The sequence below is a fragment of the Macrotis lagotis genome, chromosome 3 (genome assembly GCF_037893015.1).
Source record: "Macrotis lagotis isolate mMagLag1 chromosome 3, bilby.v1.9.chrom.fasta, whole genome shotgun sequence".
Lineage (NCBI taxonomy): Eukaryota > Metazoa > Chordata > Mammalia > Peramelemorphia > Peramelidae > Macrotis > Macrotis lagotis.
This window is the reverse complement of record NC_133660.1, coordinates 79,059,687-79,082,148: the sequence shown is the minus strand read 5'-3', so window position 1 is coordinate 79,082,148 and position 22,462 is coordinate 79,059,687.

The following is a 22,462-nucleotide window of genomic DNA, read 5'->3' as shown; positions in this document are numbered from 1 at the left end:
TCCTTTATCTTTCCATTTCCCCAGCCCCCACATTTCCTGGATATTAGCATAGATTTTTAAACCCAAATGGGGATATAACTTATTCCCTCTCTGGGCCAAATCTATTGAATAGAATTTACTCAGTGTTCACACTCTTCCTTCTTTCCCTCTAAAATTATGAATCTTTGTGCCTCTTCCCCTGGTGCTATTTATCACTCAAGTACTATTAATCAGTTATCATCAATCACAGTTTGAATTTTTGATTGCTTGTTTAGCTTATATTGTTATCAAGGTATCATCAGAGCTTGATTGCTTGATAGGCAGCATTATAATTATAATCATTTTTGACTTGTCCCCTTTTCCATGTACCCTCCATGGACACACAATCCTTCTCATGAGTCAAGGTATCATTCAAAACCAAATCATTTCTTGAATTATTTGTGCCTCTCCTTCCAGGCCCATTTTCTCTCATATTTTAACCCATACCCCCCTCCACCTAGGATACTTAACCCCTTGTTAAGTGAAGAACAGCCTATTTTCTCCCACACTTTACTCCCCTTCTCCACCCTGGGTACTTAACCCCTTGTTAATTGAGGCATAGTGCTTACAATGTCCTCAATAAATAAATTGCTAATCTTCAACTGCACAGCAAAATTAAAATGGGTCAAAGGATAATGGGACACTTAAACTTAAAGTTAACACTCCTAGTTTTCATCAGGGCTCTTTGTCTCAATCATAGAGATATCATCTTGGACCTCTTCAATGAAGAGACAAGACCCAATTATTCCCATATCCTTTAAGTCCATTCTCTTCAATTATATTAGACCCTTTAATTATACCTAAGAGAAGTAAAGTTCTCAGGAATTAGAGGTGTTAAATCTTTTCTTTTATAGTTAAAAAAGTTTGATGGTCTTGGCCAACATTTATTTTATTTTATTTTTTTTTGTTTTGTTGCTTCACCTTTGCATTTACCCTTTAATGCAACTCTTGCATTGTGCATTTGGTGACTGAATTCTCTATTCATTTCTGGTCTTTGTGTCAGGAAATTCTGGAAGTCCTCTGTTTCATTGAACATCTATCTTTTTCTTTGACGGTATATGCTGAATTTTTCAGGGTAGTACATTCTGGCTTGTAATCCCAGATCATTTGCTCTCCAATAGATGGTATTCAGGTCTTCCAATCCTTCAGTGCTGAGATTGATAGATCCTGTGTGGGTCTGATTGTGTTTCCTTTGTATTTGAATTGTTTTCTTTTTGCTGCTTTCAATATTCTCCTTTTCATTTGAGATTTCTGGAATTTGGTTATAATAGCCCTTGTAGATTTTGCCCTGGAGTCTCTTGTTGGAGAGGTTCTGTATGTTCTTTCAATGGTTAAATTGTTTTCTTGTTCTAGCAGAATTGGACAGTTTTACCTTATAATTTCCTGCACGGTGTTTTCCAGGATCTTTTTTTAAATCTAGGCTTTCTGGTAATCTGATGATTCATAGATTTTCTCTATTGGAGCTATATTCCAGGTCACTTGTTTTCCCTAAAAGGTGCTTTATATTTTCTTTAAATTTTTCAGCCTTTTTGGTTTTTTTGATGGAATCTTGTGGTCTCATAGATTCATTGATTTCTATTTGTTCAATACAATTTTAGGGTTTTATTTTTTTTTTACCTTTTGTGTTTCCTTTTTAAAGGTGATGAATTCTCTGATCAACTTTTCATAATTTTCCTGCATGACTCATTTCTTTTTTCCATTTTTCTTCTTCCTCTCTTCTTTGGTTTTTAAATGCCTCTTTAAGCTCTTCGATGACCTTTTGTATTTGAGTCCAGTTTATAGATTGTTTTGATACTTCCCTGTGAGTGATTTTTCACTGATTTCTTCTTGGGACATGACATTGTTATTCTTTTTGTCTGTAAAGTAATTTTCTATAATAAGCACTTTTTTTAACTGTTTTGCTCATATTTGTTGTGCTTTAGCTCTGCTACTGGGATATAATGAGTATAATTCAAAGTATATTTCAAGCTTTCTCTCTCTCTCTCTCTCTCTCTCTCTCTCTCTCTCTCTCTCTCTGCTGGGACTTCGATCTAAACCCCGGTTTGTCATTGGCCAAGGTGCTGCCTCTACAGTATAGGCCTTGCCTTTGCAGAGGTTTGTTTCTACCTTTATGTCTAGGTTTGACTTAGTAGTGAGTTGTTCCTGACCCAGTCCTTTATTTTGCTCCAGTGTTCCCAGGGTTTGCTTGGGGTAGGGATCCTCCCAGCTGACTTGCTATTTAGCTCCTGGAACCTTTGCTGTTGTCAAGCTTTGAGTTCCTGAATTGTTCTGTGGCTAACAACCTCTTGCTGGTTTTCCCACTCTCCCACCTTCTAGTATTTACTTTCCCTTTTACCCTAAGAGACAAACCTTCACTGAAGATCCTCCATGGTGTCTTCCATTGAAACTTCTTTGGATTTGCTCTTTTTCTGGGTGGGATCTGTAGTTTGAATGTCAGAATAGAGGCTTTATTTATCTTTGGTAGGGGAAAGCTTGTTAGCTTCAGGCCACCATCTTGGCTCTGCCCCAGAAGTCATACTCATCATTTTCTGAACCTTATATGAGCTGTTCTTACTTTTATTTTATTGCTTAGACTATTCCTGCAAACTGTAATGTCCTTTTCCTCTATCTCTGACTTATGAAAACCTTGCCACCATTTAACTGCAATTGAGAACCTCCTTCTTCATTTAATCTTTCCCTAATGACTGCCAGACAGAAGTACTCTCTTTATCCTCAAAGTCCCCAATAGCACTTTGTTTGTATCTTTCCCATTATACTTATGACATTATATTTCTCTCATATTTGTCAATATGTATCTTATTTCCTACTTTTTTGTACTTATATTTGAAATAGTGATTTTAATGTCATAAGAAACTCCTGCCAAAGCCAATCTACTATAACTTGTAGTTTTGCAGATTTGTCTTGATTCTGAGAGGCTAAATGACTTAGGGCTACACAGTGAGTAAGTAGGATAAAAGTTGAATGCAAGGCTTCTAGACATTGAGGCTAGCTCCCTATTCATCACTACATGCTTTTTTTCTCTTTTTCTACGCTATCATTCTGTTAAGTTTAGGTCATTATCACTTTGATCCTGCATTACTCCTATTCACAGGACCCTGGAGAGTAAACATTCATGGTATCACAAATCTGATAGAGATTTAGAACCAGGAAGGAAATTTAGGTTAAGTTCATATTTTTCACTTTACAAATGGGAGATTGATCCTCAAGGAGATCCTCAAGTGACCTAGCTAGTAAATATTAAAGACAATTCTTTCTGATTTCAAAATCAGTGCCCTACTGACTTTAAATATTCATTGCCTGAATTATACCATATTGTATTGTACTGCACTGTTGTATCACCTTACTCTAATTTTTTTTTAATTATGCTACTTTCTATTTTAATAAATGGACATTGGACATGGGGGTGGGAAGGAAGTGTGGAAGGAAACTTTGTAACCTAAAAAATACCTGTTCATATGGATGAGGTAGCAGACAATAAATGTTTTTGGATTGATCAACTAATCAGTTACACTCTAGGGAATAGAATGGTATGATTGAAGCAATAATTTCCCCAATTTATTGAATTACACATATATGGACTATACAACAAATTGAGTTACACAAAATATAAGACTATATTATGCTAAACACTTGTGCTGCTGTGGTATGGCTACCACTCTATGAATGATGTCACATCTCTCTTTAAAAGAGCTCCAAATATGGAAAATTGAGAAATTGGATAGGAAATGAGTACATTAAGAGATAGGTAGAAAGATAAGCCTAACAGAGAATAAAAACTGTGCATTCTGTTTTAAATGCAAGAGGTATGGGTAGTTGGAGCTTATGTTTAAGAATGTTGAAATGAACATCAAGGTAGAGCTTTAATCTTAAAGTTAAGGAGATATGGGTTAACTCCAAATAAAATTGGGATTAATATAAGAAATAAAGCTTTTACGCCAGTATATGTCAAGTTGTGATTGTGATAAATCAGCTCTTAGTGATCTATGGAAGGAGCAAAAAGGGCATTACAATGATGTCTTCATCCTTTTTCAGTTCATGGAATTCTGAATTTAGAACTTCACATTTACACTTATAATTCCACAGGAGTACAAGGAGATTTTTTTGCCTTTTTGGAAGCATGTGTTGAGTACTATTTCAATACATGTACTTTTCTATGTTCTTAGTTTCTTGGTAATTAACTAAATTGTTCTAGTACACATTTTGATCTTTCCTGAATTTGACATTTTTCTTCAAAAGGCAGTCATAAATAATATGAAAGTTAAAGATACCTTCACCAAAACAGCAGCAGCAACAGCATTATAACTGGCAAGACATGCAAAATGTTTAGAGGTAATTCTACTCAGCATATTTTTTCTTTTTAAAAATGAATTGAGAATAGACAACAGGCAGCTTGTTCATTTCCAATATACCTTAACTAATTTTTCCCTTATGATTAATGGGGTTAACATTTCGAGTACTACACTAGAAAACAAATGGACCTATTAAGAAAGTTTCCAATGATTTCCTATTTAAAGAAAGATAATTATTTATTTAAACACTGATATTATTAAGGAAGATAATTTGATATACCTCATTTTATTATATTTGACATAAAATAATTCTATATATTGGTATAAGATTTTTCTTATCATTGTCATCATGTCTAATTTGTTATTAATATAATTTATTCTATCAACAGTTTTTCTTATTTGACTCATCTTTGAAGTCCTACTATATATGTAGCATATAATTAATGAATGAACTTTTCCCTTACCAATTTAAAATGAAACCCCTAAACCCTAAAGCTACACAACCCACAAAAACAAGAGTGATGCAAATTCTCAACTCAATATGTAATGGAGGTACTTCAGTAAAAGTCTGTTTCATGTTGTTAAAAAGGGATTAGAACTGAACAGAGGGGCAGCTAGGTGGTATAGCCCTGGAGTCAGGAGTAACTGGGTTCAAATCCGGTCTCAGACACTTAATAATTACCTAGCTGTGTGGCCTTGGGCAAGCCACTTAACCTTGTTTGCCTTGCAAAAAAATCCTAAGAAAAAGGGATTATAGCCCAGCATAGACAGGAGAATTGTTGGAATCCCACAGGAGGCTCTTAGCCCCAACTTAACTCAGGTCCAGTCTCAGAAAGCCTGGTGGTAAAGTGGGTTAGCAGTGAGGGCTCCACCCCAGCTCAGAAGACAAAGTTTGAGCCCTAGTGCAATAAGTGGGACTGGGTTTGGCTACCCTTATGCCGTGAACCTTGACATCTAGCACTAGCTTGGGACTTTACTCCTTTTGCCCTAGGGAAGAGCTCAACTAACAATAGGAGCAAAAAAATCCCCAAAAAGACTAATCACAAAAAGTTGCTTTTATTTTAAATATAAAAATGGTATTTTGAATGGGAAAGTAATGACAAAATGACTACATGTAAAACCACAAAGGAGTTTATAAATTGCTCTCCATGGCAAAAGTAATACTTAGAAGAGCTTAAAGATGATTTTCAAAATGAATGAAAAGAGGAAGAAGAAAAGTTGAGAAGAGTCACACAAAAGAATTGTGAAAAATTGCATGAAGAAAATATCGATTTTAAATTGATCAATTGCCAAAAGAAATCAATTCCTTTAAAAGTAAAAATAGCGACTTAAAAAGGAATAACTCATCAAAAAATAAAATTGACCAATAGGAAAAAAAAATAACTCATCAAAAACTAAAATTGACCAACTAGAAAACAAATGTTAAAAAAAAGTAAAGTAAAAGAGGAATGGGAGATGAAAAGGTAAGCAGGCTGTTAGAAGGGAGGGAAGATCGTGAGACGCAGCAACAAGAAGAAAAACATTGATAAAGAGGAGGAAGGGAAAGAAAGAGAAAAGTACAAAGAAGGGAAAATAGAATGGCAAGAAATAAACAATTAGTAATCCTTTTTTTCCAGGTGCCTTTCTTTTTAATTACTATTTTTTCTACATTTCTCCAAGTCTTGTTGGAAAAGTAAACATTATCATTTCTCCCCCCACAACAATAGAGAAACTTCCAGAAAAATAATGTGAGAGAAAAAAAAGTGTGCTCCAGTTTGTATTCAGACATCATTAGTTTTGTCTTTGGCATGGATTGCATTGTTTTTCATAATTTCAACAAAGAAATTGCTTCAATAATTTTTCCCACAGTTGCTATTACTAACTGTATTTCCCTCCAGCCTATTTCTCCCCACCCACATTTATTCTATTCTTTCTCTCCATTCTGCCTTTCCCTCTACAAAGGTGTATTTTATCTGACTACCTTCTCCCATGATTTTCTCTCACTGCTAATACCTATACTTCCCCTCCCCCATCCCTATTCTCCCATCTTTTGCTTCTCCTTTTTTCCTCTAAGGTAAGATAGATTTCTATACCCTATTAAGTGTGTATGTTGTTTCCTCTCTGAATCATTTCCACTGAGAATGAAGGTCACCATTCTTCTTCACATTCTCCCCCTTCCACCCTTTGCAAAAGCTTTTACTTGCCTCTTTTACATAAAATATCTTAGCCCATTCTACTTTTCAGTTGCCTTTCTCCCAGTACATTCCTTTTTTGCCTATTAATTCCATCTTTATAATATATCTATATCTATATCTATATCTATATATCTATATCTATATATATATATATTCATATTCAGTTTGCTCCTGCTCCTTGTCTATATATATATATATATATATGCTCCTTCTAACTGCCCTAATCACTGAGAAGGTTCATATAAGTATTATCAGTATCATCTTTCCATGGAGGAATACAAGCAGTTCAACATTATTAAATCCTCATAATTTGAATTTCCCATTCACCCTCCCTATGTTTCACTTGAGTCCTGTACTAGATGGTCAAACTTTATGTTCAGCTTCAGTCATTTCAACAGGAAAGTGTGAAAGTCCCTTATTTCACTGAATATCCATCTTTTCCCCCCAATAGAGTATGTTCAGTTTTGGTGGGTATTTGATTCTTAGTTGTAATCCAAGCTCTTTTGCTATCTTGAATAGCTTATTCTAAGTCCTATGTATAATACTAACTGTAGCTTCATGATATTTGAATTGTTTCTTTCTGACTGCTTGGAAAACTTTTCCTTGATTTGGGAGTTTTAGAAGTTGACTATGATATTCCTGGGAGTTTTTATTTTGAGATCTCTTTCAGGAGGTGATTGATAAATTTCCTCAATTTCTATTTTACCCTCTGCTTCTAGGATTCCAGGGCAAGTTTCCTGGAGAATTTCTTGAAAAATGAAAATGGTCATGACTTTCAGGTAGCCCATTAATTTTTAACATCTTTCCTGGATCTGTTTTCCAGGGCAGTTGTTTTCCAATGACATATTTCATTTTCTTCTAGTTTTTCTTTCTTTTGGTTTTGTTTTATTCTTTCCTGATTTCTTACAAAGTGATCAACTTCCCTTAACTCCATTCTATAAATGAAAGAATTATTGTCTTCAGAGAGTTTTTTAATCTCCTTTCCTATCTGGTCAATTCTTTTAAGCCATTCTTCTCCTCATTGACTATTTGGACTGCCTTTTCCATTTGATGTAAATAGGTTTTTAAAAATGTTATTTTCTTCAGTATGTTTTATAGCTCCTTCATCATGTTGCTTACCTGCTTTTCATGATTTTTCCACATTGCTTTCATTTCTCCTCTTAATTTTTCCTCTTCCTCACTTGATTTTCAAGCTCTTTTTTAAGCTCTTCCATAGCCTGAGACCAATTCACATTTTTCTTGGAGGTTTTGGATACAGAAGCTTTAACATTTTCTTCTTCGGAGTGTGCATTTTTATCCTCCAGGGACCAAAGTAATTGTCTATGTCAGATTATTTTTCTTCTTTGGTTTACTCATTTCCCCAGTCTATGCCTTGATTTTAGCTATTTGTTGAGGTGGGTTTCTACTTCCAGAGTGGAGGAGAGCTTTTGAGAGTTGTTTTTAGGGATCCGCCACTGGGATTTTATGAGAGGCTCTATTGCTCTCCTGGCCTGTGCTCTGATCTGTGGATGACCACAAGTACTCCCCTCTGCACCATAAATATTCTGCTATAGCAGTAAAATTCCCTTTTCTGAGACTGGGATCTGATATGGGAAAAGCTGCAGAATCCTGCCTCAGAGATAGCAGAGAGACCTCCTCAATCTCCCTGGACCCCTTTTATGCAACTTCTAGGTGACTTTATGGGTCTACATCTGATTTCTGGAGACAGGGCTGCAGCAAGGCCTGAACTGGACATAGCCTTCATGCTCACTCTGATGTAGGTGAGTGTTCCCATTTACCTATCAAGTTGTCCATAACAATTTCTGGATGGAGATGTCAGGAAACTGTTCCTTCTGCCACAGACCCAAATGTCCTCAGGGACCTCTGGTGCAGACTGTGCCATGGCCCTTTCCAAATCCTGTCTAACAGATGTTTCTTGCAGATCTTACAAGATGTCTTGGGTCAGAAAATTGTTTCACTCATTCTATCTATGGTTTCCATCACTCTAGAATTTGGTTAGAGTCACTATTTAAAGTGACCTGGAGAAGATTTTATGGGATTTCTTAACTTTACTCCACTATCTTGACTCCATACCTGTGAAATAATAATCTTAATTGTGAATGTGAATGAGTGTATTAACAAACAGAATCCATATTATGCTTTTTACAAGAAACACATTTCTAGCAGAGAAATACATATAAGTAAAGATAAAAGGCTGGAGTAGAAACATGCTTCAGCTGAAATAAACAAAACATCAGAGGTAATTATCTTGATCTCAGACAAAGTAAAAGCTAAAATAGATTTAATTAAAAGGGATAAGGAAGGAGAAAGATATTTTAAGACTAATGCTAACTAATAGATGTATTTGTGAATTTTTTGAAAAAAATCCTTATAATACTGATCAATGGGAATAGCTAAACAAGCTATGATATATTATTGTTTAGCAAGACATCATAAATGACCCACCTTCAGAAAAGCATGGAAAGATGTGCATGAACTGATGTTTAGTGAAAAGTGCAGAATCAGGAATACATTTGTTCATGTGAACAGCAACATTGTGAGATGAACTACTTATGATGGATTCTTTCAGCATTTCAGTGATCATAGACAAACACCATATATATTGAGAGGAAAAAGCTATGAATTCTGAATGCAGAGATAAGCATATTATGTTCACTTTTAATAACTTATTTTTTATTTTTTCTCCTGGTCCCCCCCACCTTAGTTCTAATTCTTCTTTCACAACATGAGTAACATAGAGATATATTAAACACAACTGTATGTGTATAACCTATACCAAATTTTTGATACCATGGAAAGGGGGAGGGAATGGAGGGTGATAGAAAAGAGGGGAACTCAAAAGTTTGCAAAAGAATGAATTCAGAAAAATCTCTTTGCATATCCTTGGAAAATAAATACAGAAAAAACATTAATAATAATGAATATATTGAATATATGTACTATATATGTTTCATAATAAAAGTCTGAATAAAGTTTTTTCATTTTTGACTTGCTTAATTTTGCTTTCTGAAATTAGGTTGGATATTGTTATCATTTTTATCATTTTTATTATTATCTTACTATAAATTTTATAATTTACTAACATAATTTGATATTAAAATGTCTATTTTTGTTTTAACAGATTTATCAATCTATCATATAGGAGTATGAAAGTTCTGGGACAGGCTACATGTTTTGAATCCAACAAAAGTCTAGGCCACTGGCTTAGCTATGGTTTTTTAGTTGAATCTAAAATAGAAATAGATGATGGGATGCAGCAGTCAAGAAGGAACATAGCCTCAAAATTCTGTCAGTCTATATTTATTAATTCTTATATATAAATGTTATAATGATATATTGTGTTAAATACATATTTGTCATTCATGAAATTAATTATGTTTATAAAATCTAGTTTTTGGAATTTCTAATTCAAATCTTTATTCTTTGTTGTTTTTAGCTTCTCTTACTTTTCTTTTTCTATCAAGTTCTATATGTAGAATGTTCCACATCATCTACATTTTTGTTTTACTTTAAATATATTATTATCTTAACTATTCTTACAAGCCTATAAGTCTACAAGTCTTTTTCTCATTTCATTTTTTATGAAAACATATATTTAAAAATTTTTCCCCATTCCTCTCCTAAATTCATCTACTCATAAAAGTCCCTTAGTATTAATGTGTAAGCTTAGATGACTAAAAGAGAGTTAATTTAATGCTTCATTTTTTTACCTGAATGTCTTTCATCTTATGCAACAGATGCTGAAATAAAAATTCTTATTGTTTTATTATATATTTTTGTGAAAATGATTGCCATAAACACTGTGATGCAAGATGATCAAGTCATCAATGAATTGATATTTATTATTCCTTTTGCATAGATGATAAAGCCACTTTCTATAAAGGAAAGACTCTTGCATCTCTGAGAAGAAGCTGTTATCTTTCCATCCACTGGCACCTGGGCATCTAAACCAACTCCCTTACTACTATACTCATATCTCTCACATATTCAGTGTTCTACCTTTCTCTGAAAAAAATCATTAAATTAATATTACCATTGCTTCTGGAGAACATATTCCAATAAATTTGACTTATGACTTCACTATTAGTGCAATTCCCCAAACTAAAATCTCCTTCCTGGACCATTGCTTGCTTATTTGCGTTTTCTCCTTATATTAAAATATAAGATTCTTGAAGGTAGACATGATTTCAATTTTGTCATTTATGTCACCAGTCATTGTATTTTCTCTGATATCCATAAAGCACATAATAAACACTTTTTCTTTTATCCTTTCCATTTTGTCCTTTGACTTCATTTATGTTGAGTGATGCGATACAGTTTATACAATTATCATTCCACCAGACAATGGTCTCATGATAAGAGTAATAATAGTTAAGTTAATGTTTTTACATGTTATAAAACTTCCAATTCTTTTTATTTTCTGCCCTTCCTCTTCCACTTTGCCATCCTCACTATAAAAGCAGTAGGATAAGGTGAATTCAAAAGTGAAAGTAGGTAGGATAGGTCTAAGAAATTCCTTAAATATTTGTTGCAGGGGTTGTTATGGCCAAATCATTCATCCCTAAGTGATCAGCTTGCTTGTGATGAGACTTGAGCAAGGCTAGTCCTCAGGAAGCAGATTTAGTCTTTTGCAAGATATGGCTGTGCATTTTTTGTGCTTCCTACAATTTACCAGAATTTGCACTGTAGTTACTTGACTTTTGAGAACCCTGAATGATCTCCATGCCAACTGGCACAGAAATAATGAACAAAATAATTAACAAGGATGGACAAAAATCATAACTCCAAGATTTCTATCTTGACAAAGATCATTGAAATAAGCACGATTTTTTTTTACCACTCTTGACTAATGACTAGAGGATGAAGTAAGGTAAAAATTCTCTCAAGTTACTGCCTTTGTCAGATAAATTTACCAAAGAAACACAAGCTTCTTTCATTCCTGTTACTTCAGACAAAACATTGGTTTTCTTTCTATCAGTTTTTGTCCCTGATACTGTGAAAATAATGCATCTTTTTTTTTTTTTTTTGCTCCAGTTTCCTGAAAGGTCAGCTCTTTAAATATTTAGTAAGGATTGTCATTGTCAGGAATGTGTTCTGCTGCTTACTAGTGAGAGAATTCATTCATCCTTTTTTCTCCCCCAATTTAGGTAAAATTCTGAATTGATTTTAGGTCAGAAGGTAATTCTGTTCCTCACTCTGTCTTTCAGAAAATGGTTTAAAGGATTTCTGCCTGATAATATTGAAATTTCAATTTTTGTTCCTGCTGAATATATTACAACACAAGTAAAGTATGCAAAGGTAGCATGATCTTACATAGAATTCCACCCTACTTCCTGAATCCCAACACACTGAAAAAATTCATTTACATTTACATGGAAGGATTAGTTTTCTGGCCTTTGGCTTTCAAAGATGATCTCCTGTAATTAATCATTAAAATTCTTCATAAAACTAAATCTGAAATCCTTTGATTCTCCCCATCAAAAAAGATTATGTAAGTGCTGGAATTTCTAGCCTTCAAGCTTTTATGCTGCCAATTCAATGGAAATTCTAAATAGGAAATTTATTTTAAGTCTTATGTATAAATACCACAGTGCTCTATTTCTCCCCCCTCCCCTATCAAACTTCAGGAATATGAACTAGTAATATAATAGGACTATCTTCTTCCATGTTCTAAAAGAGAAACATATTAGAAACCAGGGTGTTTTTTAAATAAATTTTTACTTTTTATCATCAAACATTTATTTTTTCCTGCCACATTTTCTCATCTACTAATGAGAAAGGAGAGCAAGAGAAAGACAAAGTGGAGAGAGAGAGAGAGAGAGAGAGAGAGAGAGAGAGAGAGAGAGAGAGAACAGACAGAGACAGAGAGATGGCAGAGACAGAGGAAAACACAGAGAAACAGACAGACAGACACAGATAAACACACAGACATTTATATAAATATAGAGAAGGACAAAAAAGAGAGACAGAGGACAAAAGAAAGGAAGGAAGAAAAGATGAAAGAAAAAAATATTAGCAAAACAAACTAGTTCCTTATAGACTTTATCTGAAAGTGTATTTCTTATTCTACATTTTGGTCCATCATCTCTGTCTTGAAGAGAGTAATGCTCTTCACCAATTCTCTGGAAATATTATCAATTATTTAGTTGATCAGAGTTCTTAAGTCATTCAGAATTACACATTCTGGAAAGCAATATCCACAAATTTGCCAATCTGTGCATACCCTTTGAACCTAAGCATTAACCCCAATGAGATGAAAGAACTACGAACAGGTCCTGTGTATACTAAAATGCCCTTCACACAAATAAAGACAATTCTAAACAATTGTAGAAATATTAACTTCTCATAGAGACATATAATAAAAATGGCAGTATTACCTAAATTCATTTATATATTCAACACCTTACCAATCAAATTACAAAACAATTTTATACGTATAGAAAATTAGTAACAAAATTCATCTGGGGGAAAAAAAGGAACAATAAATAACAGAGATTCAAGGGGAGGAAGCTAGGAAAAACAGTCTAGCAGTATCTCAAATCTTACTACACAGCAGTAATCTTGGTAAAAAATTCAACAGGACACAAAAATGAAACTGGAATGAAGACTAAGAAACAGTTGCTAAATGGAAAAGGTCTGTAAATAACTTTATAATTAACTTTCTTCTGTATCAATGACAATAGAGCTGCCACTTTCAGATTGTAACAAAAAAGTTCCTAATTTACTACATGAAGCATAAATACATTTAATGTAAATCAGAGAGACAGACAGGTAAACTTACACACAGAAAGAGATAGAGAAAGAGAGAAATAGAGCGGAGGACTAGGCCAAATATGTATCTAGAATCTCCTCTGGGCCACCTCATCAACTTGTATACACAATTTAGGTCCCTTAGTGATACCAGTGCTCAAAGTAATCTGTAAATTTGAACAATTAAAACCCTTTAGTTCAACATTACCATTACTAGGTCTTTATTCCAAAGAGATTACAAGTAAAGGGGAAAAGTCTATATGTACAAAAATAATCATATCAAAGGAGTAGAACCCAAAGGGTGCTCATCAATGGGGAAATGACAACAAAATATGGAATAAACATGAAACAGAATATTATTGTGCTGTCAAAAATGAAGGAAGAGATGGGGCTGCTAGGTGGCGCAGTGGATAAAGCACCAGCCCTGGAGTCAGGAGTACCTGGGTTCAAATCTGTTCTCAGACACTTAATAATTACCTAGCTGTGTGTCCTTGGGCAAGCCACTTAACCCCATTTGCCTTGCCAAAAAAACAACCTTAAAAAAGATAGCTTCAGAGACATATGTATGAACTGATATATAATGAAGTCATAATGTTTTCAGAGATTTGATGACTGGAGCAAGCTTTCTTTAGTAAATTAGGAATAGGATAAAAAACTCTGTAATGAACTTGTAGAGTGTAGTTTATGAATATTTAACAATGAGAGAGAGAGAGAGAGAGAGAGAGAGAGAGAGAGAGAGAGCTGGAGCAGAGGTAGATTTAGAGAAGAGACCATGCCAAAAGAAAATCCATTTGTGTGTGTGTGTGTGTGTGTGTGTGTGTATAGAGCCCCTAGCATATCATGGTTGCTTTGGAGATGTTCATTTAGATATAATTATAGTTACATGATATGATAATTATAGATAATTACATAATGATTATATAATTTATTATGATAATGGGAATGCCTTGGAGCTAGTTTACAAGTAATCATTACTGGGCCTAAGATTTTCCTGAAGGTACTTCTCTTTTTAATGAGTTCCTTTTTTATTCTAAAGGTGATAAGAAATAGTCCACTGCAGAGACCCCTTTCCCTATTCCCTTCCAGATCACAGTGTACTTAAAAGCAAAGAGACAGACTATAAAAAAGCAAACTTTAAATATTCCCCTGGGAAATAGCATACATTTACTTCAGAGAGATCATTTTTATATTTATTTATGTTTTATCTTATGATTTTCCTGAGATTCAAAGCCTTGTGCATGCATTCGTCCACATACAAACAAACACATACATATACACATCCTTTCCCCTAGATTCTATATTTTAAGGGAACTGCACTGTAACTAAGTTTTAATAGAATGTGTAAACAGAACAGAAGAAAATCATACTTCTGATAGAGAGGCAGAATAGTATTAGGCAAATAAGTATTAGGCAAATAGCTACTGGATTTGACTTTGACTGCTCTGCTGTGGTCCCTTTTCCAGCTGTTCTCTACTAAGACATATTCCCTAAGGTGGCTCTGTGGGCCTCTAAGGTCCAATGTCTGTGCATTTCTCTACAGAAAAACAACAGACAGAACCAATGATGATCTACTCATTTTTTTTTTTAATTTTAAAAGCAAATCAAGTTCCTCTTCTTAGGGACAAAGACATTAAATTCAAAGCCTTACAGCAAGATTTATAAGAAATTCTTCCATTCAGTTATGTAGCATTTCACCCTCTACAAGTATATAGTAAAGAAGAAAAGTCTCCCATTGTAGACAATATTTTGAGGGCAGAAGTTCTTAATCTTTTTTGTAGCTTGGATCCCTTTGGTAGCATGGCAAAGCCCATAGACTTCTGAATAATGTTTTGTTACCAACATTCATCATTGAAAGAAATGCTAAACTGCAATTAGAGATAAGTAAAAATAAGTATAAGTGCTTCAAATTCAAGTAAATGAACTCCCTTATATCCATCTATAGAATTCATGTAGGCCCACGTAGTTTAAAAACTCTTTAAATTGAGACATTCAAGATTGTTGTCCTTGATAGCACAGAAATGGATTCATAGTGAAAGGTTCTAAGTTCAAATCCTAGCTTAGACTTTTAGTACCTATTGCAACTAAGGCAAATCACTTCTCCAGGTCTCAGTACTCTATTCTGTGAAATGTGAATGCTTGACTAGGTAGCACCCCAAACATTATTTCTAGAACAAATTCTATGTTATTCTCACCTCATACTTCTTCTTTGATAGATTCCCTATACATTTCCTTTGGTATTCTATGGAAAAATCAAGAAAATCTTTGGCATATAATTATTGCCTATTATTATAGCTACTGGGGAGAATAAGCGGGGTGTATCACATGAACTCAGTTCTGTGCTGCAGTAAGACCAAAACCAATCTAGGGTCTACACTAAACTCAGCAACAAAATTGTGCTCTCATCACCTTAAGTATAAGGCTATTAATGGAGTTAGATCAATAAGGAAGTAGGTAAAAAGTTTGAAGTTGGGGCAGCTAGGTGGCTCAGTGGTTAGAACACTGGGCCTGGAGTCAGGAGGACCTGAGTTCAAATCCTATCTCAGACACTTAATAATTGTCTAATGGTGTGATCTTGGACAAATTGCTTAACCCCATTGACTTGCAAAAACCAAAAAAAAAAGAATTTGAAGTTTATCAGTAGTGTAATAAACTAGAGAATGACTACTGCAAGAGCAGACTGGTAAGGATAAGAGTTCTGGTCTTAAAATTCAAAGCAAGTACAATTTTCCATAGTGAAGAAATTTTTCAATTGTATGACAAGAGCAAGTAAACAAACAAACAAACAAACAAACAAACAACTTCTCTTCTTCTAATACTTGCACAGATAAACATCAAAAGATTCTATCCTAATGAATCTTTGCCTTCTAGGAATTGGATGGTGACAATGTACCCTAGACATCCAAAAATGCCTCTTGGTCTCCATCTGAATTAGAATCACAAAGAATAAGAAAGTAACTATATCCAAAGGAATAGGCAGGAGGCAAGAAGTGAGTCTGGTAGCCAGAGCCATTAAGATTGAACAACAACAACAAAAAAAAAAAACACTGTCAAGGGAAGCAGTTGATCTTGATTTGTTTCATGCAATTTCTCTAAAAAGAAAACTTTTTGTGGTGGTTATAGAGTCATTCCAGGTCAAAGGTATCAAATTTATGAATGCAGCCAGCAAAACTCCTTAGTGTAGGTCAAACCCAATTAAAATGTAAGTGGGAAATGTTTAGTGACATAAAAAATAGATAAAGCAAAATAGATAAGGTTCATTTATCATTTTGTAAGTCAATAAGTGTCCCAGAGGGATTCATTTCTAATTGAGTTTTGACAACATTGCTCCTGGTAAAACCATGAAAGATATGAATTTTATTTTGTCTCCAGCCTCTTTAATTTGTACCACTTGCCCTTTTTAGTGGTGCCTTCTTCCCTCACTTCAGCAAGAACATTTCATCCCAATTTCTTCTGATTATTCCAGTACTGAGAGAATAAGAAGGAAGGGACAATTTTACTTATTGAAGTGAAAGATCACATGTTCATTCACATCAAGTGTTTCACTTCAATTTCACTTTAAGTGGAATTTTTATTTTTTTATACTGGTAGAATGAAAATTTGTTGATTCTTATTTTTTCTCACTTTCCACAGAGGTTAGTGCCCAGCCAATACCACTGTCAAATAGATAAACTTATATCAACAAAATTAGATTATATTCTTGACATTCTCTTTTTCTCTTTCCTTCTCCTATACTTGCCTTCCCTAATGTAATAGATTAAAAATCAATTTTATGGTTTTATGTCCAGCAACAGTTGGAATACCTTGGGTTTTAGATGCTAGGATAAGTTAGGGAGATAAAATAGGTAAGTTTAACCCTAAATGAAACTCCTTTAAGCATTTCCACCTCTGATCAATACCTGTAAGATATTGTAGGGGAGACCTTCCAAATGCATTATCCTTTGTCTCTCTCAAGAAAGATTCACTTTCCTTAGCCAAATTAAATCTTTGCTTCTCCTATGCATCAGGGAGTCTTAATCCAGGATCATTTCACAGAGATAATTATCATCAGCCTGGGCTGATCTGGATATTGCAGAGAACATACAAACCAGGAATCCTCAAGTAACCCCAACCAATAAAAAGAAAGATGCAAGTGTCATTTCTGACAACACAACAAAATGAGAGTGCAGATTCTACCAGACATGGGAAACCTATGATTCTCTGTATTGATCAGACCTTCCTTTATGTGGTCAGAAGACTTAATGCTGGCTGTAATATACCTGGGACCCTGCCCAACATCAGTACTGCTCTGAATCAGCCTTAGCGTGACGAAAAAGGAATTGGGATCTTCTGGTAATAACCACTCTAAGGTACCCTCCTTCTAGTGCAAAGGCGACTATTTATCTTTTGAGAAAAGTCATTGCTTATTGAGCTACATTGATCATCTGAGGAATTAGCTAATGGAAAAGAAAAAGAGAAAGCAACATGACTCCCAGAACAGTGGTAGCAGCCTGTGATAGGACAGCTAGAACTGAACCCTGGAATCCTTTTGCCAAGACAGGAAAAATAGCTAGACTTCAATACCCAGGTAGAACCCTAATAAGCTTCTCCCCTATCTGTGCATCCCAGACCCAGACCTAATGAGGGCTTCCATATCAAGGATGGCTGCTTCTCCATCCTTCCTCAAAGAAATTTGTACATTCAAACTTCTATTAGTAAGAAATGAGATCATTAGATTATAGCTCTATAACTGTAAGTAACCTCAGAAGTCATCTATAATGAAATCAATGGAACTTTCTTTACCTGTAAAAGAGTGCATAGATTATATCAGAGGTGAAATTTGAACTCAGAATCTATGAATACTTAGATTCTAAGATTTCAGAGCCAATGCTTTTTCTACTATTCCATTTTTGGAAGGACTTTGAAGGACAGATGAGTATGCTTATTGGAGTTGTCTTGTATCTAATTCATATACTTGTTTGGCAAGGAATGGGTATCCTGGAGTAACTTGATCTGAATGGTGGGTTTTAGAAAGAGCCATCTATGATCAAATGAAATAATAGCTAGAAAGTTCTTAACATAGTGCTTTGGAACATAAAAACTGCTTAATAAGTGTTTTCTCCTTTTCATCTCCCTCATCTAGTTGGTTCCAATCCTTTTGGGATTAATAAGCCAATGAGGATAAAGATGGCAGATGCCAAGTACTAAAAGTTATCTCAACAAATAATTCAACAAATATTTAATGTGTCAATTTTTTGCTAGCAATTAAATACTTCCTTCTCTCATGGAGCTGACATTATACTGGGAGGAGCTATTAGAGATATAAGATCTTGCTTGCTTATTCAATGTTGGAAAGAGTTTATTTTCCATAGGCAATGTATCTAAAAAAGAGATGTACCTATAGACCAGATCAATAAACTTCACATTCAACTACATATCAGAGTCTTTATGATAAGCTTGGTAGATACACTTGCTTATTTTATTGTGTAGGATAAACTCTTTCTTGTGACTTTGAGAAATGGCATTAATCGATGGGAAAATGTCCACAGGTGGGGATTCCAGATGGTGAAGGACTTCCAATTTTTGCCATATAAGCATAATTCAAGGGAACTCTCACATTTAACTACAATTAGTAGCTATTTTAAAAATTTTATAATTTCTCTTTTTCAGGTTCATTCTCTCTTCTCTCTCTCTCTCTCTCTTTCTCTCTCTCTCTCTCTCTCTTCCTCTCCATATTTGTCTCTTTATCTCTCATCAATACACAAAGATATGTACACCACTAACAGGGTCAATGTTTTTTTTTGGTAATCAATACCTTTCTGCTTGATGGTGCCCAGTTATATATGATTTAATTTATTTAGAATTAATGCTTTATTTCCAAATGAAAGTGATATGACTTTAAAACATGAATTTAAAACATAACAATTATAGGCAATAACTGGGCAGAGAGTACACCAAAGAAGCAAAGGTTTCTGTAATGGGCAAACTATTAATGGCAGACAAAAAAGATAATCCTTTGCATTATAGAATTTTAACTTCCTGACCTGAAAAATTTAAGGTACATATATAGCTAAATTGAAGGAAACATTGATTTTGTGGGTCTTTGTACAAGAGGAACTGAGTCTTTGATTACATATTTGTAATAAGCCCTGACTGACTATTCTTATTTTTCCTCAAAACATTGTTTCCATTAAGTTAATTTGTGATGTACTAAAGGCGTGTAGGTAGATGTTTGGGAGAATACATGCAGGCACTTTGCTTTATGATAATCTACCTTAATGCTATATTAGAACCTGGGTTTTTTTTTTATTAAATTTCTTTTTTATTCTCATTTTGTACAATGTTTTTTTTTTTACTTTAACAAAATATTCTTGGTTACAAGTGAACAAAATACCCCTCCCCCATGAATATAGATAGACTTGCTTGGGCGAAAAAAGGAAAGGGGAGAGAAAAAAAATAAAATTAAAAAATAATAATAGTAATAATTGTAGGTATGACCAGGTGGTGCAATGGACGAAGCACCAGCCCTGGAGCCACGAGCACCTGAGCCCATATCCAGCCTCATAAACCCAAAAATCACCCAGCTGTGTGACATGCAAGCCATCTGATCCCCACTGCCCTGCAAAAACCAAAAAGATGAAAAAAAAAAGACCCAAAATAAAATAAAATAGTAATAATAGGGGTCGCTGGGTGGCAGACAGAGCGTTGGCCCTTGAGCCAGGAGCACCTTGGTCCAAATCCGGCCCCAGACACCCAAAGAACACCCTGCTATGTGGCCCCAGGCAGGCGACCCAGCCCCACTTGCCCTGCACCCTCCCCCAAATAATAATAACAAAAAATGTGCTTCAGTCTTTGTTCCAACACCAACAATTCTGTCACGGGTGGATCACATTCTTTATGATAAGTCCATCACAAAAGTTACTTCCATATTTTTCCAACGTTGCCATTGCTGATCACAACTCCCTCCTTTCTTATTCCTCCACTACCATGTACTATATTTTCTCTCTCCTTTCACTCTGACTCTGCTGTAGGGTAGCTGAGTGGCGCAGCAGACAGATCCCTGGTCCTAGGGCCAAGAAGCCCTGAGCCCCCATACCACCCCTTAGGCCCCAAATCCACCTGGCCCTATCGTCCTGGGCAGGCCTTCCAATTCCAGCCCCTTGCAAGAATTAAAAAAGAAAATGTGTTATATCTGAACACTCTCCCCCCATGGTCCATCCTCTCCTCCTTTATTCACATCTGCACCCCTTCCCCCTGCTCCCCGCTCCTTCTTACTCAAGATGTCTATACCCCATTGAGTATATTTGCTGTTTCCTCTCCTAGCCACCTCTGATGAGAGCAAAGGTTCCCTCATTCCACCTTGCCTCCCCCCTTCCATATCACTGCAATAGCTTGTTGTAATAAAAAAAAAAATCTTATTATGTGAAATATCTTGGCATATTCCCCCTCTCCTTTTTCTTTCTCCCATTCCATTTCCCTTTTTTTCTATTGACTCCATTTTTACACCATATTTTATCTTTGAATTCAGCTTTCTCCTGTGCTTCAACTATAAAAGCTCCCTCTACTTGCTCTATTAACTGAGAAGGTTGATATGAGTACTATCAGTGTCATTTTTCTATGCAGGAATACATGCAGTTCATCCTCATTAAGTCCCTCATATTTCCCCACCTCTCCTCCAATCTCCATGCTTCACCCGAGTCCTGTATCTGAAGATCAAACCTTCTTTTCAGCTCCGGTCATTCCAAAAGGAACATTTGAAATTTCCCTGGTTCCTTGAAAGTCCATCTTTTTCCCTGGAAGAGGACATTCAGCCTTGCTGGGTAGTTCATTCTTGGCTGCATTCTAAGCTCTTTTGCCTTCTGGTATATTGTATTCCAAGCCCTACGAGCTTCCAATGTAGTTGCTGCTAAGTCCTGTGTGATCCTGACTGCAGCTCCATGATATTTTAACTGTGTCCTTCTGGCTGCTTGTAATATTTTCTCTTTCACTTGGGAGTTCTGGAACTTGGCTATAATATTCCTAAGGGTTGGATTTTTGGGATCTCTTTCTCGGGGGGGGGGATTGGTGGATTCTCTGCATTTCTATTTTGCCCTCTGCTTCTAGAATATCAGGGCAATTTTCTTGTAGTAATTCTTTGAAAATGATGTCAAGGCTCTTTTCCTGACAATGACTTTCAGGTATTCCAATAATTTTAAAATTATCTTTCCTAAGTCTGTTTTCCATATCAGTTGTTTTTTCAATGAGATATTTCACATTTTCTTCTAATTTTTCATTTTTTTGGTTTTGAAGTATTGATTCCTGATTTCTGGTAAATTCATCAATCTCCCTGAATTCTATTCTTTGTCTGAAGGATTTGTTCTCCTCAGAGTTTTCTTACCTCTTTTTCCATCTGGCCAATTTTGTTTTTTAAAGCAATCTTTTCTTCAATAATTTTTTGAACTGTTTTATACATTTGACCTAAGCTGGTTTGTAGCATGCTATTTTCTTCAGCATTTTTTTTTGGATTTCCTTGACTTAGCTGCTGACTTCATTTTCATATTTTTCCTGTATCTCTCTTCTTTCTTTTCCCAGTTTTTCTTCCAACTCCCTCATTTGATTTTCAAAGTCTTTTTTGATCTCTGTCATAGCCTGAGCCCAATTTCTGTTTTTCTTGGAGTCTTTAGATGCAGGAGCTTGTGCTTCCTCATCTTTAGACTGAGTATTTTGATCCTTCTCGGGCTCATTTGCAAAATATTTCTCAATAATCTTCCTCTTATTTCTCTGCTTGCTCATTTTCCCAGCCTGGGCCTGGTTTTAGGGTGCTTCCTGAGCTTTTGGGACACTCCCACAAGGGTCTCAGTGTGTTAGGCTCTGTCCTCCCTCCTGGTCTGTGAATGACCATAAGCACCCCTCTCTGCCACGGGGCTGAGGTGGGGGGAGCCCCCCTGTTCTATTGGGGAGGCCTAGACTGCGATCAGGATCTCAATGTGGTCAGAGGCCCAGAGTCCTGTTCCAGAGGCATAGGACAGAGCAAGGGAATCTCTCTTCACTCCCCTCCCTCAGCTCAATGGGCTCATGCCCTGGGGGCTCCTACTCTGCTTCTGTTTCCTGGTCCAGGCTGCCAAAAGACCAAGCTGCTGGTTGTGTGCCCTGAGGTCTGGGGTCCATGTGCTAGTTCTGGCAGAGGTCCCCTGCTGTTCCCCCACTTTGTGCTCAATGCTCCCCGGGGTGCAGCTCAGGGGATTCCCCCGCTGCTGTGAGCTGCAGCTCCCAGCA